General features: G+C 42.8%; 36 non-coding genes across 36 annotated transcripts; 17 read left to right on the top strand and 19 right to left on the bottom strand.

Annotated features, from left to right (window-relative positions):
• Positions 1-237: 237 nt before the first annotated feature.
• On the bottom strand, positions 238-310 carry trnak-uuu (transfer RNA lysine (anticodon UUU)). The gene has a single exon. It is a non-coding gene; the product is annotated as a tRNA-Lys (tRNA).
• Positions 311-476: 166 nt separating this feature from the next.
• trnaw-cca (transfer RNA tryptophan (anticodon CCA)) lies at positions 477-548 on the top strand. The gene has a single exon. It is a non-coding gene; the product is annotated as a tRNA-Trp (tRNA).
• A 1,194-nt stretch (positions 549-1,742) lies between these two features.
• On the bottom strand, positions 1,743-1,815 carry trnak-uuu (transfer RNA lysine (anticodon UUU)). The gene has a single exon. It is a non-coding gene; the product is annotated as a tRNA-Lys (tRNA).
• Positions 1,816-1,981: 166 nt separating this feature from the next.
• trnaw-cca (transfer RNA tryptophan (anticodon CCA)) lies at positions 1,982-2,053 on the top strand. Its single transcript has one exon. It is a non-coding gene; the product is annotated as a tRNA-Trp (tRNA).
• A 2,066-nt stretch (positions 2,054-4,119) lies between these two features.
• Positions 4,120-4,192, bottom strand: trnak-uuu (transfer RNA lysine (anticodon UUU)). Its single transcript has one exon. It is a non-coding gene; the product is annotated as a tRNA-Lys (tRNA).
• A 1,110-nt stretch (positions 4,193-5,302) lies between these two features.
• trnak-uuu (transfer RNA lysine (anticodon UUU)) lies at positions 5,303-5,375 on the bottom strand. The gene has a single exon. It is a non-coding gene; the product is annotated as a tRNA-Lys (tRNA).
• A 166-nt stretch (positions 5,376-5,541) lies between these two features.
• Positions 5,542-5,613, top strand: trnaw-cca (transfer RNA tryptophan (anticodon CCA)). The gene has a single exon. It is a non-coding gene; the product is annotated as a tRNA-Trp (tRNA).
• Positions 5,614-6,490: 877 nt separating this feature from the next.
• On the bottom strand, positions 6,491-6,563 carry trnak-uuu (transfer RNA lysine (anticodon UUU)). The gene has a single exon. It is a non-coding gene; the product is annotated as a tRNA-Lys (tRNA).
• Positions 6,564-6,729: 166 nt separating this feature from the next.
• Positions 6,730-6,801, top strand: trnaw-cca (transfer RNA tryptophan (anticodon CCA)). Its single transcript has one exon. It is a non-coding gene; the product is annotated as a tRNA-Trp (tRNA).
• Positions 6,802-7,678: 877 nt separating this feature from the next.
• trnak-uuu (transfer RNA lysine (anticodon UUU)) lies at positions 7,679-7,751 on the bottom strand. The gene has a single exon. It is a non-coding gene; the product is annotated as a tRNA-Lys (tRNA).
• Positions 7,752-7,917: 166 nt separating this feature from the next.
• On the top strand, positions 7,918-7,989 carry trnaw-cca (transfer RNA tryptophan (anticodon CCA)). The gene has a single exon. It is a non-coding gene; the product is annotated as a tRNA-Trp (tRNA).
• Positions 7,990-8,866: 877 nt separating this feature from the next.
• Positions 8,867-8,939, bottom strand: trnak-uuu (transfer RNA lysine (anticodon UUU)). The gene has a single exon. It is a non-coding gene; the product is annotated as a tRNA-Lys (tRNA).
• A 1,116-nt stretch (positions 8,940-10,055) lies between these two features.
• On the bottom strand, positions 10,056-10,128 carry trnak-uuu (transfer RNA lysine (anticodon UUU)). The gene has a single exon. It is a non-coding gene; the product is annotated as a tRNA-Lys (tRNA).
• A 166-nt stretch (positions 10,129-10,294) lies between these two features.
• Positions 10,295-10,366, top strand: trnaw-cca (transfer RNA tryptophan (anticodon CCA)). Its single transcript has one exon. It is a non-coding gene; the product is annotated as a tRNA-Trp (tRNA).
• Positions 10,367-11,243: 877 nt separating this feature from the next.
• Positions 11,244-11,327, bottom strand: trnak-uuu (transfer RNA lysine (anticodon UUU)). Its single transcript has one exon. It is a non-coding gene; the product is annotated as a tRNA-Lys (tRNA).
• A 166-nt stretch (positions 11,328-11,493) lies between these two features.
• Positions 11,494-11,565, top strand: trnaw-cca (transfer RNA tryptophan (anticodon CCA)). Its single transcript has one exon. It is a non-coding gene; the product is annotated as a tRNA-Trp (tRNA).
• An 871-nt stretch (positions 11,566-12,436) lies between these two features.
• On the bottom strand, positions 12,437-12,509 carry trnak-uuu (transfer RNA lysine (anticodon UUU)). The gene has a single exon. It is a non-coding gene; the product is annotated as a tRNA-Lys (tRNA).
• Positions 12,510-12,675: 166 nt separating this feature from the next.
• On the top strand, positions 12,676-12,747 carry trnaw-cca (transfer RNA tryptophan (anticodon CCA)). Its single transcript has one exon. It is a non-coding gene; the product is annotated as a tRNA-Trp (tRNA).
• Positions 12,748-13,619: 872 nt separating this feature from the next.
• trnak-uuu (transfer RNA lysine (anticodon UUU)) lies at positions 13,620-13,692 on the bottom strand. Its single transcript has one exon. It is a non-coding gene; the product is annotated as a tRNA-Lys (tRNA).
• A 166-nt stretch (positions 13,693-13,858) lies between these two features.
• On the top strand, positions 13,859-13,930 carry trnaw-cca (transfer RNA tryptophan (anticodon CCA)). Its single transcript has one exon. It is a non-coding gene; the product is annotated as a tRNA-Trp (tRNA).
• Positions 13,931-14,808: 878 nt separating this feature from the next.
• Positions 14,809-14,881, bottom strand: trnak-uuu (transfer RNA lysine (anticodon UUU)). Its single transcript has one exon. It is a non-coding gene; the product is annotated as a tRNA-Lys (tRNA).
• Positions 14,882-15,047: 166 nt separating this feature from the next.
• Positions 15,048-15,119, top strand: trnaw-cca (transfer RNA tryptophan (anticodon CCA)). The gene has a single exon. It is a non-coding gene; the product is annotated as a tRNA-Trp (tRNA).
• An 877-nt stretch (positions 15,120-15,996) lies between these two features.
• On the bottom strand, positions 15,997-16,069 carry trnak-uuu (transfer RNA lysine (anticodon UUU)). The gene has a single exon. It is a non-coding gene; the product is annotated as a tRNA-Lys (tRNA).
• Positions 16,070-16,235: 166 nt separating this feature from the next.
• trnaw-cca (transfer RNA tryptophan (anticodon CCA)) lies at positions 16,236-16,307 on the top strand. Its single transcript has one exon. It is a non-coding gene; the product is annotated as a tRNA-Trp (tRNA).
• Positions 16,308-17,184: 877 nt separating this feature from the next.
• trnak-uuu (transfer RNA lysine (anticodon UUU)) lies at positions 17,185-17,257 on the bottom strand. Its single transcript has one exon. It is a non-coding gene; the product is annotated as a tRNA-Lys (tRNA).
• Positions 17,258-17,423: 166 nt separating this feature from the next.
• trnaw-cca (transfer RNA tryptophan (anticodon CCA)) lies at positions 17,424-17,495 on the top strand. Its single transcript has one exon. It is a non-coding gene; the product is annotated as a tRNA-Trp (tRNA).
• An 865-nt stretch (positions 17,496-18,360) lies between these two features.
• trnak-uuu (transfer RNA lysine (anticodon UUU)) lies at positions 18,361-18,433 on the bottom strand. Its single transcript has one exon. It is a non-coding gene; the product is annotated as a tRNA-Lys (tRNA).
• Positions 18,434-18,599: 166 nt separating this feature from the next.
• Positions 18,600-18,671, top strand: trnaw-cca (transfer RNA tryptophan (anticodon CCA)). Its single transcript has one exon. It is a non-coding gene; the product is annotated as a tRNA-Trp (tRNA).
• Positions 18,672-19,556: 885 nt separating this feature from the next.
• Positions 19,557-19,629, bottom strand: trnak-uuu (transfer RNA lysine (anticodon UUU)). The gene has a single exon. It is a non-coding gene; the product is annotated as a tRNA-Lys (tRNA).
• Positions 19,630-19,795: 166 nt separating this feature from the next.
• trnaw-cca (transfer RNA tryptophan (anticodon CCA)) lies at positions 19,796-19,867 on the top strand. Its single transcript has one exon. It is a non-coding gene; the product is annotated as a tRNA-Trp (tRNA).
• Positions 19,868-20,750: 883 nt separating this feature from the next.
• Positions 20,751-20,823, bottom strand: trnak-uuu (transfer RNA lysine (anticodon UUU)). Its single transcript has one exon. It is a non-coding gene; the product is annotated as a tRNA-Lys (tRNA).
• Positions 20,824-20,989: 166 nt separating this feature from the next.
• trnaw-cca (transfer RNA tryptophan (anticodon CCA)) lies at positions 20,990-21,061 on the top strand. Its single transcript has one exon. It is a non-coding gene; the product is annotated as a tRNA-Trp (tRNA).
• Positions 21,062-21,933: 872 nt separating this feature from the next.
• On the bottom strand, positions 21,934-22,006 carry trnak-uuu (transfer RNA lysine (anticodon UUU)). Its single transcript has one exon. It is a non-coding gene; the product is annotated as a tRNA-Lys (tRNA).
• A 166-nt stretch (positions 22,007-22,172) lies between these two features.
• trnaw-cca (transfer RNA tryptophan (anticodon CCA)) lies at positions 22,173-22,244 on the top strand. The gene has a single exon. It is a non-coding gene; the product is annotated as a tRNA-Trp (tRNA).
• Positions 22,245-23,114: 870 nt separating this feature from the next.
• Positions 23,115-23,198, bottom strand: trnak-uuu (transfer RNA lysine (anticodon UUU)). Its single transcript has one exon. It is a non-coding gene; the product is annotated as a tRNA-Lys (tRNA).
• A 166-nt stretch (positions 23,199-23,364) lies between these two features.
• Positions 23,365-23,436, top strand: trnaw-cca (transfer RNA tryptophan (anticodon CCA)). Its single transcript has one exon. It is a non-coding gene; the product is annotated as a tRNA-Trp (tRNA).
• Positions 23,437-23,875: the final 439 nt, after the last annotated feature.

Below are 23,875 nucleotides of genomic sequence, written 5' to 3'. Positions count from 1 at the left end.
ATACGCTATTGTCCGGTTGAAATATTATAATTATTAAGACAATTGACAACCTGAGGATTCATTTTAACATCGTTTGACATGTTTCTACAAACTTTATCGGTACTATGAGGATGTCTTCAGACTAAGCTGTTTTGGCTCTGTGAGTGTTTTGTCCTCAGGTCGAACATGTCATGGAAAGTCAAGGAAAATGCAAGTTCAGAAAGACAGCGTAGTGAAGAAAGGTGAACATTAAAGGATCGCCCAAACAGGGACTTGAACCCTGGACCCTCAGATTAAAAGTCTGATGCTCTACCGACTGAGCTATCCCGGCTCTGCTTTTGCTTATTTTCATACACCTAACCCGCCGGGCAGAGGCACGTGCTGACGAGGGGGCATTGTCAGATGGTACATTTCCCCAGAGAACCAGGTCTTCATTCCAAATGATACAGTCAACGAAATCTGAACTAGGCATCCCCTCCAAAAAACACAGTGTACAAGACCTCGTGGCGCAAAGGTAGCGCGTCTGACTCCAGATCAGAAGGTTGCGTGTTCAAATCACGCCGTGGTCAGGGATTTTATGTATGCAATCTCTGCCTTCTTTACACAGCGAAGTCAATGAATCAGCACAAGAACCAATGTGGCTTTACAGAAACCACCAAACCAATGCTGCTTAAGATCACAATTGTCTCTCACAGAAGCATGGCACAATAAATAAGATGATGCTGTGTGATTGACAGACTTAAATCAGTCTTCGAACAGGGAGTTTAACTTCTTTTGGCTTGGAGGCAGTATTTCGGCATATGGATGAGAAGCGTGCCCTGTTACTCAGGCCCAGAAGCTCGGATATGCATATAATTGGTAGATGTGGATATAAAACACTCTAAAGTTTCCAAAACTGTTAAAATCCTGTCTGTGAGTATAACAGAACTGATACGGCAGGCGAAAACCTGAGGAAAATTATTCCAGGAAGTGCGATTTTTTTTGATGTGGGTAGTTTTCAATTGAATGCTTATTGAGTTTCTAATGGGTTCGGACCCAGATTGCAGTTCCTATGGCTTCCACTATATGTCAACAGTCTTTAGACATTGTTTCAGGCTTCTTTTCTGAAAAATTACGAAGAACGAGACCTTTCTGTCAGTGCTTAGGAAGCATGCAGTGCTGGTTTGCGAGCGTGACCGAGTGCGCACCCTTCGTTGTTTTTCCTTTCTATTGAATACGCTATTGTCCGGTTGAAATATTATAGATTACAGAACTGATACGGCAGGCGAAAACCTGAGGAAATTTCATTCCAGGAAGTGCGATTATTTTTTGATGTGGGTAGTTTTCAATTGAATGCTTATTGAGTTTCTAATGGGTTCGGACCCAGATTGCAGTTCCTATGGCTTCCACTAGATGTCAACAGTCTTTAGACATTGTTTCAGGCTTCTTTTCTGAAAAATTACGAAGAACGAGACCTTTCTGTCAGTGCTTAGGAAGCATGCAGTGCTGGTTTGGGAGCGTGACCGTTGTTTTTCCTTTCTATTGAATACGCTATTGTCCGGTTGAAATATTATCAATTATTAAGACAATCGACAACCTGAGGATTCATTTTAACATCGTTTGACATGTTTCTACAAACTTTATCGGTACTATGAGGATGTCTTCAGACTAAGCTGTTTTGGCTCTGTGAGTGTTTTGTCCTCAGGTCGAACATGTCATGGAAAGTCAAGGAAAATGCAAGTTCAGAAAGACAGCGTAGTGAAGAAAGGTGAACATTAAAGGATCGCCCAAACAGGGACTTGAACCCTGGACCCTCAGATTAAAAGTCTGATGCTCTACCGACTGAGCTATCCCGGCTCTGCTTTTGCTTATTTTCATACACCTAACCCGCCGGGCAGAGGCACGTGCTGACGAGGGGGCATTGTCAGATGGTACATTTCCCCAGAGAACCAGGTCTTCATTCCAAATGATACAGTCAACGAAATCTGAACTAGGCATCCCCTCCAAAAAACACAGTGTACAAGACCTCGTGGCGCAAAGGTAGCGCGTCTGACTCCAGATCAGAAGGTTGCGTGTTCAAATCACGCCGTGGTCAGGGATTTTATGTATGCAATCTCTGCCTTCTTTACACAGCGAAGTCAATGAATCAGCACAAGAACCAATGTGGCTTTACAGAAACCACCAAACCAATGCTGCTTAAGATCACAATTGTCTCTCACAGAAGCATGGCACACTGCAAATTCCTAAATAAAATGATGCTGTGTGATTGACAGACTTAAATCAGTCTTCGAACAGGGAGTTGAACTTCTTTTGGCTTGGAGGCAGTATTTCGGCATATGGATGAGAAGCGTGCCCTGTTACTCAGGCCCAGAAGCTCGGATATGCATATAATTGGTAGATGTGGATATAAAACACTCTAAAGTTTCCAAAACTGTTAAAATCCTGTCTGTGAGTATAACAGAACTGATACGGCAGGCGAAAACCTGAGGAAAATTATTCCAGGAAGTGCGATTTTTTTTGATGTGGGTAGTTTTCAATTGAATGCTTATTGAGTTTCTAATGGGTTCGGACCCAGATTGCAGTTCCTATGGCTTCCACTATATGTCAACAGTCTTTAGACATTGTTTCAGGCTTCTTTTCTGAAAAATTACGAAGAACGAGACCTTTCTGTCAGTGCTTAGGAAGCATGCAGTGCTGGTTTGGGAGCGTGACCGTTGTTTTTCCTTTCTATTGAATACGCTATTGTCCGGTTGAAATATTATCAATTATTAAGACAATCGACAACCTGAGGATTCATTTTAACATCGTTTGACATGTTTCTACAAACTTTATCGGTACTATGAGGATGTCTTCAGACTAAGCTGTTTTGGCTCTGTGAGTGTTTTGTCCTCAGGTCGAACATGTCATGGAAAGTCAAGGAAAAATGCAAGTTCAGAAAGACAGCGTAGTGAAGAAAGGTGAACATTAAAGGATCGCCCGAACAGGGACTTGAACCCTAGACCCTCAGATTAAAAGTCTGATGCTCTACCGACGAGCTATCCGGGGTCTGCTTTTGCTTATTTTCATACACCTAACCCGCCGGGCAGAGGCACGTGCTGACGAGGGGGCATTGTCTGATGGTACATTTCCCCAGAGAACCAGGTCTTCATTCCAAATGATACAGTCAACGAAATCTGAACTAGGCATCCCCTCCAAAAAACACATTGTACAAGACCTCGTGACGCAAAGGTAGCGCGTCTGACTCCAGATCAGAAGGTTGCGTGTTCAAATCACGTCATGGTCAGGGATTTTATGTGTGCAATCTCTGCCTTCTTTACACAGCGAAGTCAATGAATCAGCACAAGAACCAATGTGGCTTTACAGAAACCACCAAACCAATGCTGCTTAAGATCACAATTGTCTCTCACAGAAGCATGGCACACTGCAAATTCCTAAATAAGATGATGCTGTGTGATTGACAGACTTAAATCAGTCTTCGAACAGGGAGTTGAACTTCTTTTGGCTTGGAGGCAGTATTTCGGCATATGGATGAGAAGCGTGCCCTGTTACTCAGGCCCAGAAGCTCGGATATGCATATAATTGGTAGATGTGGATATAAAACACTCTAAAGTTTCCAAAACTGTTAAAATCCTGTCTGTGAGTATAACAGAACTGATACGGCAGGCGAAAACCTGAGGAAAATCATTCCAGGAAGTGCGATTTTTTTTGATGTGGGTAGTTTTCAATTGAATGCTTATTGAGTTTCTAATGGGTTCGGACCCAGATTGCAGTTCCTATGGCTTCCACTAGATGTCAACAGTCTTTAGACATTGTTTCAGGCTTCTTTTCTGAAAAATTACGAAGAACGAGACCTTTCTGTCAGTGCTTAGGAAGCATGCAGTGCTGGTTTGGGAGCGTGACCGTTGTTTTTCCTTTCTATTGAATACGCTATTGTCCAGTTTAAATATTATCAATTATTAAGACAATCGACAACCTGAGAATTCATTTTAACATCGTTTGACATGTTTCTACAAACTTTATCGGTACTATGAGGATGTCTTCAGACTAAGCTGTTTTGGCTCTGTGAGTGTTTTGTCCTCAGGTCGAACATGTCATGGAAAGTCAAGGAAAAATGCAAGTTCAGAAAGACAGTGTAGTGAAGAAAGGTGAACATTAAAGGATCGCCCGAACAGGGACTTGAACATTGGACCCTCAGATTAAAAGTCTGATGCTCTACCGACTGAGCTATCCGGGCTCTGCTTTTGCTTATTTTCATACACCTAACCCGCCGGGCAGAGGCACATGCTGACGAGGGGGCATTGTCAGATGGTACCCCAGAGAACCAGGTCTTCATTCCAAATGATACAGTCAACGAAATCTGAACTAGGCATCCCCTCCAAAAAACACATTGTACAAGACCTCGTGGTGCAAAGGTAGCGCGTCTGACTCCAGATCAGAAGGTTGCGTGTTCAAATCACATCATAGTCAGGGATTTTATGTGTGCAATCTCTGCCTTCTTTACACAGCGAAGTCAATGAATCAGCACAAGAACCAATGTGGCTTTACAGAAACCACCAAACCAATGCTGCTTAAGATCACAATTGTCTCTCACAGAAGCATGGCACACTGCAAATTCCTAAATAAGATGATGCTGTGTGATTGACAGACTTAAATCAGTCTTCGAACAGGGAGTTGAACTTTATTTGGCTTGGAGGCAGTATTTCGGCATATGGATGAGAAGCGTGCCCTGTTACTCAGGCCCAGAAGCTCGGATATGCATATAATTGGTAGATGTGGATATAAAACACTCTAAAGTTTCCAAAACTGTTAAAATCCTGTCTGTGAGTATAACAGAACTGATACGGCAGGCGAAAACCTGAGGAAAATCATTCCAGGAAGTGCAATTTTTTTTGATGTGGGTAGTTTTCAATTGAATGCTTATTGAGTTTCTAATGGGTTCGGACCCAGATTGCAGTTCCTATGGCTTCCACTAGATGTCAACAGTCTTTAGACATTGTTTCAGGCTTCTTTTCTGAAAAATTACGAAGAACGAGACCTTTCTGTCAGTGCTTAGGAAGCATGCAGTGCTGGTTTGGGAGCGTGATCGTTGTTTTTCCTTTCTATTGAATACGCTATTGTCCAGTTTAAATATTATCAATTATTAAGACAATCGACAACCTGAGGATTCATTTTAACATCGTTTGACATGTTTCTACAAACTTTATCGGTACTATGAGGATGTCTTCAGACTAAGCTGTTTTGGCTCTGTGAGTGTTTTGTCCTCAGGTCGAACATGTCATGGAAAGTCAAGGAAAATGCAAGTTCAGAAAGACAGCGTAGTGAAGAAAGGTGAACATTAAAGGATCGCCCGAACAGGGACTTGAACCCTGGACCCTCAGATTAAAAGTCTGATGCTCTACCGACTGAGCTATCCGGGCTCTGCTTTTGCTTATTTTCATACACCTAACCCGCCGGGCAGAGGCACGTGCTGACGAGGGGGCATTGTCAGATGGTACATTTCCCCAGAGAACCAGGTCTTCATTCCAAATGATACAGTCAACGAAATCTGAACTAGGCATCCCCTCCAAAAAACACATTGTACAAGACCTCGTGGCGCAAAGGTAGCGCGTCTGACTCCAGATCAGAAGGTTGCGTGTTCAAATCACGTCGTGGTCAGGGATTTTATGTGTGCAATCTCTGCCTTCTTTACACAGCGAAGTCAATGAATCAGCACAAGAACCAATGTGGCTTTACAGAAACCACCAAACCAATGCTGCTTAAGATCACAATTGTCTCTCACAGAAGCATGGCACACTGCAAATTCCTAAATAAGATGATGCTGTGTGATTGACAGACTTAAATCAGTCTTCGAACAGGGAGTTGAACTTCTTTTGGCTTGGAGGCAGTATTTCGGCATATGGATGAGAAGCGTACCCTGTTACTCAGGCCCAGAAGCTCGGATATGCATATAATTGGTAGATGTGGATATAAAACACTCTAAAGTTTCCAAAACTGTTAAAATCCTGTCTGTGAGTATAACAGAACTGATACGGCAGGCGAAAACCTGAGGAAAATCATTCCAGGAAGTGCGATTTTTTTTGATGTGGGTAGTTTTCAATTGAATGCTTATTGAGTTTCTAATGGGTTCGGACCCAGATTGCAGTTCCTATGGCTTCCACTAGATGTCAACAGTCTTTAGACATTGTTTCAGGCTTCTTTTCTGAAAAATTACGAAGAACGAGACCTTTCTGTCAGTGCTTAGGAAGCATGCAGTGCTGGTTTGGGAGCGTGATCGTTGTTTTTCCTTTCTATTGAATACGCTATTGTCCAGTTTAAATATTATCAATTATTAAGACAATCGACAACCTGAGGATTCATTTTAACATCGTTTGACATGTTTCTACAAACATTATCGGTACTATGAGGATGTCTTCAGACTAAGCTGTTTTGGCTCTGTGAGTGTTTTGTCCTCAGGTCGAACATGTCATGGAAAGTCAAGGAAAATGCAAGTTCAGAAAGACAGCGTAGTGAAGAAAGGTGAACATTAAAGGATCGCCCGAACAGGGACTTGAACCCTGGACCCTCAGATTAAAAGTCTGATGCTCTACCGACTGAGCTATCCGGGCTCTGCTTTTGCTTATTTTCATACACCTAACCCGCCGGGCAGAGGCACGTGCTGACGAGGGGGCATTGTCAGATGGTACATTTCCCCAGAGAACCAGGTCTTCATTCCAAATGATACAGTCAACGAAATCTGAACTAGGCATCCCCTCCAAAAAACACATTGTACAAGACCTCGTGGCGCAAAGGTAGCGCGTCTGACTCCAGATCAGAAGGTTGCGTGTTCAAATCACGTCGTGGTCAGGGATTTTATGTGTGCAATCTCTGCCTTCTTTACACAGCGAAGTCAATGAATCAGCACAAGAACCAATGTGGCTTTACAGAAACCACCAAACCAATGCTGCTTAAGATCACAATTGTCTCTCACAGAAGCATGGCACACTGCAAATTCCTAAATAAGATGATGCTGTGTGATTGACAGACTTAAATCAGTCTTCGAACAGGGAGTTGAACTTCTTTTGGCTTGGAGGCAGTATTTCGGCATATGGATGAGAAGCGTGCCCTGTTACTCAGGCCCAGAAGCTCGGATATGCATATAATTGGTAGATGTGGATATAAAACACTCTAAAGTTTCCAAAACTGTTAAAATCCTGTCTGTGAGTATAACAGAACTGATACGGCAGGCGAAAACCTGAGGAAAATCATTCCAGGAAGTGCGATTTTTTTTGATGTGGGTAGTTTTCAATTGAATGCTTATTGAGTTTCTAATGGGTTCGGACCCAGATTGCAGTTCCTATGGCTTCCACTAGATGTCAACAGTCTTTAGACATTGTTTCAGGCTTCTTTTCTGAAAAATTACGAAGAACGAGACCTTTCTGTCAGTGCTTAGGAAGCATGCAGTGCTGGTTTGGGAGCGTGATCGTTGTTTTTCCTTTCTATTGAATACGCTATTGTCCAGTTTAAATATTATCAATTATTAAGACAATCGACAACCTGAGGATTCATTTTAACATCGTTTGACATGTTTCTACAAACATTATCGGTACTATGAGGATGTCTTCAGACTAAGCTGTTTTGGCTCTGTGAGTGTTTTGTCCTCAGGTCGAACATGTCATGGAAAGTCAAGGAAAATGCAAGTTCAGAAAGACAGCGTAGTGAAGAAAGGTGAACATTAAAGGATCGCCCGAACAGGGACTTGAACCCTGGACCCTCAGATTAAAAGTCTGATGCTCTACCGACTGAGCTATCCGGGCTCTGCTTTTGCTTATTTTCATACACCTAACCCGCCGGGCAGAGGCACGTGCTGACGAGGGGGCATTGTCAGATGGTACATTTCCCCAGAGAACCAGGTCTTCATTCCAAATGATACAGTCAACGAAATCTGAACTAGGCATCCCCTCCAAAAAACACATTGTACAAGACCTCGTGGCGCAAAGGTAGCGCGTCTGACTCCAGATCAGAAGGTTGCGTGTTCAAATCACGTCGTGGTCAGGGATTTTATGTGTGCAATCTCTGCCTTCTTTACACAGCGAAGTCAATGAATCAGCACAAGAACCAATGTGGCTTTACAGAAACCACCAAACCAATGCTGCTTAAGATCACAATTGTCTCTCACAGAAGCATGGCACACTGCAAATTCCTAAATAAGATGATGCTGTGTGATTGACAGACTTAAATCAGTCTTCGAACAGGGAGTTGAACTTCTTTTGGCTTGGAGGCAGTATTTCGGCATATGGATGAGAAGCGTGCCCTGTTACTCAGGCCCAGAAGCTCGGATATGCATATAATTGGTAGATGTGGATATAAAACACTCTAAAGTTTCCAAAACTGTTAAAATCCTGTCTGTGAGTATAACAGAACTGATACGGCAGGCGAAAACCTGAGGAAAATCATTCCAGGAAGTGCAATTTTTTTTGATGTGGGTAGTTTTCAATTGAATGCTTATTGAGTTTCTAATGGGTTCGGACCCAGATTGCAGTTCCTATGGCTTCCACTAGATGTCAACAGTCTTTAGACATTGTTTCAGGCTTCTTTTCTGAAAAATTACGAAGAACGAGACCTTTCTGTCAGTGCTTAGGAAGCATGCAGTGCTGGTTTGGGAGCGTGATCGTTGTTTTTCCTTTCTATTGAATACGCTATTGTCCAGTTTAAATATTATCAATTATTAAGACAATCGACAACCTGAGGATTCATTTTAACATCGTTTGACATGTTTCTACAAACATTATCGGTACTATGAGGATGTCTTCAGACTAAGCTGTTTTGGCTCTGTGAGTGTTTTGTCCTCAGGTCGAACATGTCATGGAAAGTCAAGGAAAATGCAAGTTCAGAAAGACAGCATAGTGAAGAAAGGTGAACATTAAAGGATCGCCCGAACAGGGACTTGAACCCTGGACCCTCAGATGAAAAGTCTGATGCTCTACCGACTGAGCTATCCGGGCTCTGCTTTTGCTTCTTTTCATACACCTAACCCGCCGGGCAGAGGCACGTGCTGACGAGGGGGCATTGTCAGATGGTACATTTCCCCAGAGAACCAGGTCTTCATTCCAAATGATACAGTCAACGAAATCTGAACTAGGCATCCCCTCCAAAAAACACATTGTACAAGCCCTCGTGGCGCAAAGGTAGCGTGTCTGACTCCAGATCAGAAAGTTGCGTGTTCAAATCACGTCGCGGTCAGGGATTTTATGTGTGCAATCTCTGCCTTCTTTACACAGCGAAGTCAATGAATCAGCACAAGAACCAATGTGGCTTTACAGAAACCACCAACCCAATGCTGCTTAAGATCACAATTGTCTCTCACAGAAGCATGGCACACTGCAAATTCCTAAATAAGATGATGCTGTGTGATTGACAGACTTAAATCAGTCTTCAAACAGGGAGTTGAACTTCTTTTGGCTTGGAGGCAGTATTTCGGCATATGGATGAGAAGCGTGCCCTGTTACTCATGCCCAGAAGCTCGGATATGCATATAATTAGTAGATGTGGATATAAAACACTCTAAAGTTTCCAAAACTGTTAAAATCCTGTCTGTGAGTATAACAGAACTGATACGGCAGGCGAAAACCTGAGGAAAATCATTCCAGGAAGTGCGATTTTTTTTTGATGTGGGTAGTTTTCAATTGAATGCTTATTGAGTTTCTAATGGGTTCGGACCCAGATTGCAGTTCCTATGGCTTCCACTAGATGTCAACAGTCTTTAGACATTGTTTCAGGCTTCTTTTCTGAAAAATTACGAAGAACGAGACCTTTCTGTCAGTGCTTAGGAAGCATGCAGTGCTGGTTTGGGAGCGTGACCGTTGTTTTTCCTTTCTATTGAATACGCTATTGTCCAGTTTAAATATTATCAATTATTAAGACAATCGACAACCTGAGGATTCATTTTAACATCGTTTGACATGTTTCTACAAACATTATCGGTACTATGAGGATGTCTTCAGACTAAGCTGTTTTGGCTCTGTGAGTGTTTTGTCCTCAGGTCGAACATGTCATGGAAAGTCAAGGAAAATGCAAGTTCAGAAAGACAGCGTAGTGAAGAAAGGTGAACATTAAAGGATCGCCCGAACAGGGACTTGAACCCTGGACCCTCAGATTAAAAGTCTGATGCTCTACCGACTGAGCTATCCGGGCTCTGCTTTTGCTTATTTTCATACACCTAACCCGCCGGGCAGAGGCACGTGCTGACGAGGGGGCATTGTCAGATGGTACATTTCCCCAGAGAACCAGGTCTTCATTCCAAATGATACAGTCAACGAAATCTGAACTAGGCATCCCCTCCAAAAAACACATTGTACAAGACCTCGTGGCGCAAAGGTAGCGCGTCTGACTCCAGATCAGAAGGTTGCGTGTTCAAATCACGTCGTGGTCAGGGATTTTATGTGTGCAATCTCTGCCTTCTTTACACAGCGAAGTCAATGAATCAGCACAAGAACCAATGTGGCTTTACAGAAACCACCAAACCAATGCTGCTTAAGATCACAATTGTCTCTCACAGAAGCATGGCACACTGCAAATTCCTAAATAAGATGATGCTGTGTGATTGACAGACTTAAATCAGTCTTCGAACAGGGAGTTGAACTTCTTTTGGCTTGGAGGCAGTATTTCGGCATATGGATGAGAAGCGTGCCCTGTTACTCAGGCCCAGAAGCTCGGATATGCATATAATTGGTAGATGTGGATATAAAACACTCTAAAGTTTCCAAAACTGTTAAAATCCTGTCTGTGAGTATAACAGAACTGATACGGCAGGCGAAAACCTGAGGAAAATCATTCCAGGAAGTGCGATTTTTTTTGATGTGGGTAGTTTTCAATTGAATGCTTATTGAGTTTCTAATGGGTTCGGACCCAGATTGCAGTTCCTATGGCTTCCACTAGATGTCAACAGTCTTTAGACATTGTTTCAGGCTTCTTTTCTGAAAAATTACGAAGAACGAGACCTTTCTGTCAGTGCTTAGGAAGCATGCAGTGCTGGTTTGGGAGCGTGATCGTTGTTTTTCCTTTCTATTGAATACGCTATTGTCCAGTTTAAATATTATCAATTATTAAGACAATAGACAACCTGAGGATTCATTTTAACATCGTTTGACATGTTTCTACAAACATTATCGGTACTATGAGGATGTCTTCAGACTAAGCTGTTTTGGCTCTGTGAGTGTTTTGTCCTCAGGTCGAACATGTCATGGAAAGTCAAGGAAAATGCAAGTTCAGAAAGACAGCGTAGTGAAGAAAGGTGAACATTAAAGGATCGCCCGAACAGGGACTTGGACCCTGGACCCTCAGATTAAAAGTCTGATGCTCTACCGACTGAGCTATGACTGAGCTATCCGGGCTCTGCTTTTGCTTATTTTCATACACCTAACACGCCGGGCAGAGGCACGTGCTGACGAGGGGGCATTGTCAGGTTGTACATTTCCCCAGAGAACCAGGTCTTCATTCCAAATGATACAGTCAACGAAATCTGAACTAGGCATCCCCTCCAAAAATCACATTGTACAAGCCCTCGTGGCGCAAAGGTAGCGTGTCTGACTCCAGATCAGAAGGTTACGTGTTCAAATCACGTCGTGGTCAGGGATTTTATGTGTGCAATCTCTGCCTTCTTTACACAGCGAAGTCAATGAATCAGCACAAGAACCAATGTGGCTTTACAGAAACCACCAACCCAATGCTGCTTAAGATCACAATTGTCTCTCACAGAAGCATGGCACACTGCAAATTCCTAAATAAGATGATGCTGTGTGATTGACAGACTTAAATCAGTCTTCAAACAGGGAGTTGAACTTCTTTTGGCTTGGAGGCAGTATTTCGGCATATGGATGAGAAGCGTGCCCTGTTACTCATGCCCAGAAGCTCGGATATGCATATAATTAGTAGATGTGGATATAAAACACTCTAAAGTTTCCAAAACTGTTAAAATCCTGTCTGTGAGTATAACAGAACTGATACGGCAGGCGAAAACCTGAGGAAAATCATTCCAGGAAGTGCGATTTTTTTTTGATGTGGGTAGTTTTCAATTGAATGCTTATTGAGTTTCTAATGGGTTCGGACCCAGATTGCAGTTCCTATGGCTTCCACTAGATGTCAACAGTCTTTAGACATTGTTTCAGGCTTCTTTTCTGAAAAATTACGAAGAACGAGACCTTTCTGTCAGTGCTTAGGAAGCATGCAGTGCTGGTTTGGGAGCGTGACCGTTGTTTTTCCTTTCTATTGAATTGTCCAGTTTAAATATTATCAATTATTAAGACAATCGACAACCTGAGGATTCATTTTAACATCGTTTGACATGTTTCTACAAACATTATCGGTACTATGAGGATGTCTTCAGACTAAGCTGTTTTGGCTCTGTGAGTGTTTTGTCCTCAGGTCGAACATGTCATGGAAAGTCAAGGAAAATGCAAGTTCAGAAAGACAGCGTAGTGAAGAAAGGTGAACATTAAAGGATCGCCCGAACAGGGACTTGAACCCTGGACCCTCAGATTAAAAGTCTGATGCTCTACCGACTGAGCTATCCGGGCTCTGCTTTTGCTTATTTTCATACACCTAACCCGCCGGGCAGAGGCACGTGCTGACGAGGGGGCATTGTCAGGTTGTACATTTCCCCAGAGAACCAGGTCTTCATTCCAAATGATACAGTCAATGAAATCTGAACTAGGCATCCCCTCCAAAAAACACATTGTACAAGACCTCGTGGCGCAAAGGTAGCGCGTCTGACTCCAGATCAGAAGGTTGCGTGTTCAAATCACGTCGTGGTCAGGGATTTTATGTGTGCAATCTCTGCCTTCTTTACACAGCGAAGTCAATGAATCAGCACAAGAACCAATGTGGCTTTACAGAAACCACCAAACCAATGCTGCTTAAGATCACAATTGTCTCTCACAGAAGCATGGCACACTGCAAATTCCTAAATAAGATGATGCTGTGTGATTGACAGACTTAAATCAGTCTTCGAACAGGGAGTTGAACTTCTTTTGGCTTGGAGGCAGTATTTCGGCATATGGATGAGAAGCGTGCCCTGTTACTCAGGCCCAGAAGCTCGGATATGCATATAATTGGTAGATGTGGATATAAAACACTCTAAAGTTTCCAAAACTGTTAAAATCCTGTCTGTGAGTATAACAGAACTGATAGGCGAAAACCTGAGGAAAATCATTCCAGGAAGTGCGATTTTTTTTGATGTGGGTAGTTTTCAATTGAATGCTTATTGAGTTTCTAATGGGTTCGGACCCAGATTGCAGTTCCTATGGCTTCCACTAGATGTCAACAGTCTTTAGACATTGTTTCAGGCTTCTTTTCTGAAAAATTACGAAGAACGAGACCTTTCTGTCAGTGCTTAGGAAGCATGCAGTGCTGGTTTGGGAGCGTGACCGTTGTTTTTCCTTTCTATTGAATACGCTATTGTCCAGTTTAAATATTATCAATTATTAAGACAATCGACAACCTGAGGATTCATTTTAACATCGTTTGACATGTTTCTACAAACTTTATCGGTACTATGAGGATGTCTTCAGACTAAGCTGTTTTGGCTCTGTGAGTGTTTTGTCCTCAGGTCGAACATGTCATGGAAAGTCAAGGAAAATGCAAGTTCAGAAAGACAGCGTAGTGAAGAAAGGTGAACATTAAAGGATCGCCCGAACAGGGACTTGAACCCTGGACCCTCAGATTAAAAGTCTGATGCTCTACCGACTGAGCTATCCGGGCTCTGCTTTTGCTTATTTTCATACACCTAACCCGCCGGGCAGAGGCACGTGCTGACGAGGGGGCATTGTCAGATGGTACATTTCCCCAGAGAACCAGGTCTTCATTCCAAATGATACAGTCAACGAAATCTGAACTAGGCATCCCCTCCAAAAAACACATTGTACAAGACCTCGTGGCGCAAAGGTAGCGCGTCTGACTCCAGATCAGAAGGTTGCGTGTTCAAATCACGTCGTGGTCAGGGATTTTATGTGTGCAATCTCTGCCTTCTTTACACAGCGAAGTCAATGAATCAGCACAAGAACCAATGTGGCTTTACAGAAACCACCAAACCAATGCTGCTTAAGATCACAATTGTCTCTCACAGAAGCATGGCACACTGCAAATTCCTAAATAAGATGATGCTGTGTGATTGACAGACTTAAATCAGTCTTCAAACAGGGAGTTGAACTTCTTTTGGCTTGGAGGCAGTATTTCGGCATATGGATGAGAAGCGTGCCCTGTTACTCAGGCCCAGAAGCTCGGATATGCATATAATTGGTAGATGTGGATATAAAACACTCTAAAGTTTCCAAAACTGTTAAAATCCTGTCTGTGAGTATAACAGAACTGATACGGCAGGCGAAAACCTGAGGAAAATCATTCCAGGAAGTGCGATTTTTTTTTGATGTGGGTAGTTTTCAATTGAATGCTTATTGAGTTTCTAATGGGTTCGGACCCAGATTGCAGTTCCTATGGCTTCCACTAGATGTCAACAGTCTTTAGACATTGTTTCAGGCTTCTTTTCTGAAAAATTACGAAGAACGAGACCTTTCTGTCAGTGCTTAGGAAGCATGCAGTGCTGGTTTGGGAGCGTGACCGTTGTTTTTCCTTTCTATTGAATACGCTATTGTCCAGTTTAAATATTATCAATTATTAAGACAATCGACAACCTGAGGATTCATTTTAACATCGTTTGACATGTTTCTACAAACATTATCGGTACTATGAGGATGTCTTCAGACTAAGCTGTTTTGGCTCTGTGAGTGTTTTGTCCTCAGGTCGAACATGTCATGGAAAGTCAAGGAAAATGCAAGTTCAGAAAGACAGCGTAGTGAAGAAAGGTGAACATTAAAGGATCGCCCGAACAGGGACTTGAACCCTGGACCCTCAGATTAAAAGTCTGATGCTCTACCGACTGAGCTATCCGGGCTCTGCTTTTGCTTATTTTCATACACCTAACCCGCCGGGCAGAGGCACGTGCTGACGAGGGGGCATTGTCAGATGGTACATTTCCCCAGAGAACCAGGTCTTCATTCCAAATGATACAGTCAACGAAATCTGAACTAGGCATCCCCTCCAAAAAACACATTGTACAAGACCTCGTGGCGCAAAGGTAGCGCGTCTGACTCCAGATCAGAAGGTTGCGTGTTCAAATCACGTCGTGGTCAGGGATTTTATGTGTGCAATCTCTGCCTTCTTTACACAGCGAAGTCAATGAATCAGCACAAGAACCAATGTGGCTTTACAGAAACCACCAAACCAATGCTGCTTAAGATCACAATTGTCTCTCACAGAAGCATGGCACACTGCAAATTCCTAAATAAGATGATGCTGTGTGATTGACAGACTTAAATCAGTCTTCGAACAGGGAGTTGAACTTCTTTTGGCTTGGAGGCAGTATTTCGGCATATGGATGAGAAGCGTGCCCTGTTACTCAGGCCCAGAAGCTCGGATATGCATATAATTGGTAGATGTGGATATAAAACACTCTAAAGTTTCCAAAACTGTTAAAATCCTGTCTGTGAGTATAACAGAACTGATACGGCAGGCGAAAACCTGAGGAAAATCATTCCAGGAAGTGCAATTTTTTTTGATGTGGGTAGTTTTCAATTGAATGCTTATTGAGTTTCTAATGGGTTCGGACCCAGATTGCAGTTCCTATGGCTTCCACTAGATGTCAACAGTCTTTAGACATTGTTTCAGGCTTCTTTTCTGAAAAATTACGAAGAACGAGACCTTTCTGTCAGTGCTTAGGAAGCATGCAGTGCTGGTTTGGGAGCGTGATCGTTGTTTTTCCTTTCTATTGAATACGCTATTGTCCAGTTTAAATATTATCAATTATTAAGACAATCGACAACCTGAGGATTCATTTTAACATCGTTTGACATGTTTCTACAAACATTATCGGTACTATGAGGATGTCTTCAGACTAAGCTGTTTTGGCTCTGTGAGTGTTTTGTCCTCAGGTCGAACATGTCATGGAAAGTCAAGGAAAATGCAAGTTCAGAAAGACAGCGTAGTGAAGAAAGGTGAACATTAAAGGATCGCCCGAACAGGGACTTGAACCCTGGACCCTCAGATTAAAAGTCTGATGCTCTACCGACTGAGCTATCCGGGCTCTGCTTTTGCTTATTTTCATACACCTAACCCGCCGGGCAGAGGCACGTGCTGACGAGGGGGCATTGTCAGATGGTACATTTCCCCAGAGAACCAGGTCTTCATTCCAAATGATACAGTCAACGAAATCTGAACTAGGCATCCCCTCCAAAAAACACATTGTACAAGACCTCGTGGCGCAAAGGTAGCGCGTCTGACTCCAGATCAGAAGGTTGCGTGTTCAAATCACGTCGTGGTCAGGGATTTTATGTGTGCAATCTCTGCCTTCTTTACACAGCGAAGTCAATGAATCAGCACAAGAACCAATGTGGCTTTACAGAAACCACCAAACCAATGCTGCTTAAGATCACAATTGTCTCTCACAGAAGCATGGCACACTGCAAATTCCTAAATAAGATGATGCTGTGTGATTGACAGACTTAAATCAGTCTTCGAACAGGGAGTTGAACTTCTTTTGGCTTGGAGGCAGTATTTCGGCATATGGATGAGAAGCGTGCCCTGTTACTCAGGCCCAGAAGCTCGGATATGCATATAATTGGTAGATGTGGATATAAAACACTCTAAAGTTTCCAAAACTGTTAAAATCCTGTCTGTGAGTATAACAGAACTGATACGGCAGGCGAAAACCTGAGGAAAATCATTCCAGGAAGTGCGATTTTTTTTGATGTGGGTAGTTTTCAATTGAATGCTTATTGAGTTTCTAATGGGTTCGGACCCAGATTGCAGTTCCTATGGCTTCCACTAGATGTCAACAGTCTTTAGACATTGTTTCAGGCTTCTTTTCTGAAAAATTACGAAGAACGAGACCTTTCTGTCAGTGCTTAGGAAGCATGCAGTGCTGGTTTGGGAGCGTGATCGTTGTTTTTCCTTTCTATTGAATACGCTATTGTCCAGTTTAAATATTATCAATTATTAAGACAATCGACAACCTGAGGATTCATTTTAACATCGTTTGACATGTTTCTACAAACATTATCGGTACTATGAGGATGTCTTCAGACTAAGCTGTTTTGGCTCTGTGAGTGTTTTGTCCTCAGGTCGAACATGTCATGGAAAGTCAAGGAAAATGCAAGTTCAGAAAGACAGCGTAGTGAAGAAAGGTGAACAATAAAGGATCGCCCGAACAGGGACTTGAACCCTGGACCCTCAGATTAAAAGTCTGATGCTCTACCGACTGAGCTATCCGGGCTCTGCTTTTGCTTATTTTCATACACCTAACCCGCCGGGCAGAGGCACGTGCTGACGAGGGGGCATTGTCAGATGGTACATTTCCCCAGAGAACCAGGTCTTCATTCCAAATGATACAGTCAACGAAATCTGAACTAGGCATCCCCTCCGAAAAACACATTGTACAAGACCTCGTGGCGCAAAGGTAGCGCGTCTGACTCCAGATCAGAAGGTTGCGTGTTCAAATCACGTCGTGGTCAGGGATTTTATGTGTGCAATCTCTGCCTTCTTTACACAGCGAAGTCAATGAATCAGCACAAGAACCAATGTGGCTTTACAGAAACCACTAAACCAATGCTGCTTAAGATCACAATTGTCTCTCACAGAAGCATGGCACACTGCAAATTCCTAAATAAGATGATGCTGTGTGATTGACAGACTTAAATCAGTCTTCGAACAGGGAGTTGAACTTCTTTTGGCTTGGAGGCAGTATTTTGGCATATGGATGAGAAGCGTACCCTGTTACTCAGGCCCAGAAGCTCGGATATGCATATAATTGGTAGATGTGGATATAAAACACTCTAAAGTTTCCAAAACTGTTAAAATCCTGTCTGTGAGTATAACAGAACTGATAGGCGAAAACCTGAGGAAAATCATTCCAGGAAGTGCGATTTTTTTTGATGTGGGTAGTTTTCAATTGAATGCTTATTGAGTTTCTAATGGGTTCGGACCCAGATTGCAGTTCCTATGGCTTCCACTAGATGTCAACAGTCTTTAGACATTGTTTCAGGCTTCTTTTCTGAAAAATTACGAAGAACGAGACCTTTCTGTCAGTGCTTAGGAGGCATGCAGTGCTGGTTTGGGAGCGTGACCGTTGTTTTTCCTTTCTATTGAATTGTCCAGTTTAAATATTATCAATTATTAAGACAATCGACAACCTGAGGATTCATTTTAACATCGTTTGACATGTTTCTACAAACATTATCGGTACTATGAGGATGTCTTCAGACTAAGCTGTTTTGGCTCTGTGAGTGTTTTGTACTCAGGTCGAACATGTCATGGAAAGTCAAGGAAAATGCAAGTTCAGAAAGACAGCGTAGTGAAGAAAGGTGAACATTAAAGGATCGCCCGAACAGGGACTTGAACCCTGGACCCTCATATTAAAAGTCTGATGCTCTACCGACTGAGCTATCCGGGCTCTGCTTTTGCTTATTTTCATACACCTAACCCGCCGGGCAGAGGCACGTGCTGACGAGGGGGCATTGTCAGATGGTACATTTCCCCAGAGAACCAGGTCTTCATTCCAAATGATACAGTTAACGAAATCTGAACTAGGCATCCCCTCCAAAAAACACATTGTACAAGACCTCGTAGCGCAAAGGTAGCGCGTCTGACTCCAGATCAGAAGGTTGCGTGTTCAAATCACGTCGTGGTCAGGGATTTTATGTGTGCAATCTCTGCCTTCTTTACACAGCGAAGTCAATGAATCAGCAGAAGAACCAATGTGGCTTTACAGAAACCACTAAACCAATGCTGCTTAAGATCACAATTGTCTCTCACAGAAGCATGGCACACTGCAAATTCCTAAATAAGATGATGCTGTGTGATTGACAGACTTAAATCAGTCTTCGAACAGGGAGTTGAACTTCTTTTGGCTTGGAGGCAGTATTTCGGCATATGGATGAGGATGTCTTCAGCGTGCCCTGTTACTGAGGCCCAGAAGCTCGGATATGCATATAATTGGTAGATGTGGATATAAAACACTCTAAAGTTTCCAAAACTGTTAAAATCCTGTCTGTGAGTATAACAGAACTGATACGGCAGGCGAAAACCTGAGGAAAATCATTCCAGGAAGTGCAATTTTTTTTGATGTGGGTAGTTTTCAATTGAATGCTTATTGAGTTTCTAATGGGTTCGGACCCAGATTGCAGTTCCTATGGCTTCCACTAGATGTCAACAGTCTTTAGACATTGTTTCAGGCTTCTTTTCTGAAAAATTACGAAGAACGAGACCTTTCTGTCAGTGCTTAGGAAGCATGCAGTGCTGGTTTGGGAGCGTGATCGTTGTTTTTCCTTTCTATTGAATACGCTATTGTCCAGTTTAAATATTATCAATTATTAAGACAATCGACAACCTGAGGATTCATTTTAACATCGTTTGACATGTTTCTACAAACATTATCGGTACTATGAGGATGTCTTCAGACTAAGCTGTTTTGGCTCTGTGAGTGTTTTGTCCTCAGGTCGAACATGTCATGGAAAGTCAAGGAAAATGCAAGTTCAGAAAGACAGCGTAGTGAAGAAAGGTGAACATTAAAGGATCGCCCGAACAGGGACTTGAACCCTGGACCCTCAGATTAAAAGTCTGATGCTCTACCGACTGAGCTATCCGGGCTCTGCTTTTGCTTATTTTCATACACCTAACCCGCCGGGCAGAGGCACGTGCTGACGAGGGGGCATTGTCAGATGGTACATTTCCCCAGAGAACCAGGTCTTCATTCCAAATGATACAGTTAACGAAATCTGAACTAGGCATCCCCTCCAAAAAACACATTGTACAAGACCTCGTGGCTCAAAGGTAGCGCGTCTGACTCCAGATCAGAAGGTTGCGTGTTCAAATCACGTCGTGGTCAGGGATTTTATGTGTGCAATCTCTGCCTTCTTTACACAGCGAAGTCAATGAATCAGCACAAGAACCAATGTGGCTTTACAGAAACCACCAACCCAATGCTGCTTAAGATCACAATTGTCTCTCACAGAAGCATGGCACACTGCAAATTCCTAAATAAGATGATGCTGTGTGATTGACAGACTTAAATCAGTCTTCGAACAGGGAGTTGAACTTCTTTTGGCTTGGAGGCAGTATTTCGGCATATGGATGAGAAGCGTGCCCTGTTACTCAGGCCCAGAAGCTCGGATATGCATATAATTGGTAGATGTGGATATAAAACACTCTAAAGTTTCCAAAACTGTTAAAATCCTGTCTGTGAGTATAACAGAACTGATACGGCAGGCGAAAACCTGAGGAAAATCATTCCAGGAAGTGCGATTTTTTTTTGATGTGGGTAGTTTTCAATTGAATGCTTATTGAGTTTCTAATGGGTTCGGACCCAGATTGCAGTTCCTATGGCTTCCACTAGATGTCAACAGTCTTTAAACATTGTTTCAGGCTTCTTTTCTGAAAAATTACGAAGAACGAGACGAGACCTTTCTGTCAGTGCTTAGGAAGCATGCAGTGCTGGTTTGGGAGCGTGACCGTTGTTTTTCCTTTCTATTGAATACGCTATTGTCCAGTTTAAATATTATCAATTATTAAGACAATCGACAACCTGAGGATTTATTTTAACATCGTTTGACATGTTTCTACAAACATTATCGGTACTATGAGGATGTCTTCAGACTAAGCTGTTTTGGCTCTGTGAGTGTTTTGTCCTCAGGTCGAACATGTCATGGAAAGTCAAGGAAAATGCAAGTTCAGAAAGACAGCGTAGTGAAGAAAGGTGAACATTAAAGGATCGCCCGAACAGGGAATTGAACCCTGGACCCTCAGAATAAAAGTCTGATGCTCTACCGACTGAGCTATCCGGGCTCTGCTTTTGCTTATTTTCATACACCTAACCCGCCGGGCAGAGGCACGTGCTGACGAGGGGGCATTGTCAGATGGTACATTTCCCCAGAGAACCAGGTCTTCATTCCAAATGATACAGTCAACGAAATCTGAACTAGGCATCCCCTCCAAAAAACACATTGTACAAGACCTCGTGGCGCAAAGGTAGCGCGTCTGACTCCAGATCAGAAGGTTGCGTGTTCAAATCACGTCGTGGTCAGGGATTTTATGTGTGCAATCTCTGCCTTCTTTACACAGCGAAGTCAATGAATCAGCACAAGAACCAATGTGGCTTTACAGAAACCACCAAACCAATGCTGCTTAAGATCACAATTGTCTCTCACAGAAGCATGGCACACTGCAAATTCCTAAATAAGATGATGCTGTGTGATTGACAGACTTAAATCAGTCTTCGAACAGGGAGTTGAACTTCTTTTGGCTTGGAGGCAGTATTTCGGCATATGGATGAGAAGCGTGCCCTGTTACTCAGGCCCAGAAGCTCGGATATGCATATAATTGGTAGATGTGGATATAAAACACTCTAAAGTTTCCAAAACTGTTAAAATCCTGTCTGTGAGTATAACAGAACTGATAGGCGAAAACCTGAGGAAAATCATTCCAGGAAGTGCGATTTTTTTTGATGTGGGTAGTTTTCAATTGAATGCTTATTGAGTTTCTAATGGGTTCGGACCCAGATTGCAGTTCCTATGGCTTCCACTAGATGTCAACAGTCTTTAGACATTGTTTCAGGCTTCTTTTCTGAAAAATTACGAAGAACGAGACCTTTCTGTCAGTGCTTAGGAGGCATGCAGTGCTGGTTTGGGAGCGTGATCGTTGTTTTTCCTTTCTATTGAATACGCTATTGTCCAGTTTAAATATTATCAATTATTAAGACAATCGACAACCTGAGGATTCATTTTAACATCGTTTGACATGTTTCTACAAACATTATCGGTACTATGAGGATGTCTTCAGACTAAGCTGTTTTGGCTCTGTGAGTGTTTTGTCCTCAGGTCGAACATGTCATGGAAAGTCAAGGAAAATGCAAGTTCAGAAAGACAGCGTAGTGAAGAAAGGTGAACATTAAAGGATCGCCCGAACAGGGACTTGAACCCTGGACCCTCAGATTAAAAGTCTGATGCTCTACCGACTGAGCTATCCGGGCTCTGCTTTGGCTTATTTTCATACACCTAACCCGCCGGGCAGAGGCACGTGCTGACGAGCGGGCATTGTCAGATGGTACATTTCCCCAGAGAACCAGGTCTTCATTCCAAATGATACAGTCAACGAAATCTGAACTAGGCATCCCCTCCAAAAATCACATTGTACAAGCCCTCGTGGCGCAAAGGTAGCGCGTCTGACTCCAGATCAGAAGGTTGCGTGTTCAAATCACGTCGTGGTCAGGGATTTTATGTGTGCAATCTCTGCCTTCTTTACACAGCGAAGTCAATGAATCAGCACAAGAACCAATGTGGCTTTACAGAAACCACCAAACCAATGCTGCTTAAGATCACAATTGTCTCTCACAGAAGCATGGCACACTGCAAATTCCTAAATAAGATGATGCTGTGTGATTGACAGACTTAAATCAGTCTTCAAACAGGGAGTTGAACTTCTTTTGGCTTGGAGGCAGTATTTCGGCATATGGATGAGAAGCGTGCCCTGTTACTCAGGCCCAGAAGCTCGGATATGCATATAATTAGTAGATGTGGATATAAAACACTCTAAAGTTTCCAAAACTGTTAAAATCCTGTCTGTGAGTATAACAGAACTGATACGGCAGGCGAAAACCTGAGGAAAATCATTCCAGGAAGTGCGATTTTTTTTGATGTGGGTAGTTTTCAATTGAATGCTTATTGAGTTTCTAATGGGTTCGGACCCAGATTGCAGTTCCTATGGCTTCCACTAGATGTCAACAGTCTTTAGACATTGTTTCAGGCTTCTTTTCTGAAAAATTACGAAGAACGAGACCTTTCTGTCAGTGCTTAGGAAGCATGCAGTGCTGGTTTGGGAGCGTGACCGTTGTTTTTCCTTTCTATTGAATTGTCCAGTTTAAATATTATCAATTATTAAGACAATCGACAACCTGAGGATTCATTTTAACATCGTTTGACATGTTTCTACAAACATTATCGGTACTATGAGGATGTCTTCAGACTAAGCTGTTTTGGCTCTGTGAGTGTTTTGTCCTCAGGTCGAACATGTCATGGAAAGTCAAGGAAAATGCAAGTTCAGAAAGACAGCGTAGTGAAGAAAGGTGAACATTAAAGGATCGCCCGAACAGGGACTTGGACCCTGGACCCTCAGATTAAAAGTCTGATGCTCTACCGACTGAGCTATGACTGAGCTATCCGGGCTCTGCTTTTGCTTATTTTCATACACCTAACACGCCGGGCAGAGGCACGTGCTGACGAGGGGGCATTGTCAGGTTGTACATTTCCCCAGAGAACCAGGTCTTCATTCCAAATGATACAGTCAATGAAATCTGAACTAGGCATCCCCTCCAAAAAACACATTGTACAAGACCTCGTGGCGCAAAGGTAGCGCGTCTGACTCCAGATCAGAAGGTTGCGTGTTCAAATCACGTCGTGGTCAGGGATTTTATGTGTGCAATCTCTGCCTTCTTTACACAGCGAAGTCAATGAATCAGCACAAGAACCAATGTGGCTTTACAGAAACCACCAAACCAATGCTGCTTAAGATCACAATTGTCTCTCACAGAAGCATGGCACACTGCAAATTCCTAATTAAGATGATGCTGTGTGATTGACAGACTTAAATCAGTCTTCGAACAGGGAGTTGAACTTCTTTTGGCTTGGAGGCAGTATTTCGGCATATGGATGAGAAGCGTGCCCTGTTACTGAGGCCCAGAAGCTCGGATATGCATATATTTAGTAGATGTGGATATAAAACACTCTAAAGTTTCCAAAACTGTTAAAATCCTGTCTGTGAGTATAACAGAACTGATACGGCAGGCGAAAACCTGAGGAAAATCATTCCAGGAAGTGCAATTTTTTTTGATGTGGGTAGTTTT

Source organism: Oncorhynchus clarkii, unplaced genomic scaffold (assembly GCF_045791955.1).
Source record: "Oncorhynchus clarkii lewisi isolate Uvic-CL-2024 unplaced genomic scaffold, UVic_Ocla_1.0 unplaced_contig_34_pilon_pilon, whole genome shotgun sequence".
In the NCBI taxonomy this organism is placed as follows: domain Eukaryota; kingdom Metazoa; phylum Chordata; class Actinopteri; order Salmoniformes; family Salmonidae; genus Oncorhynchus; species Oncorhynchus clarkii.
Note: the sequence above shows the minus strand (reverse complement) of the source record. Positions and strands in the feature narration are given on the sequence as shown.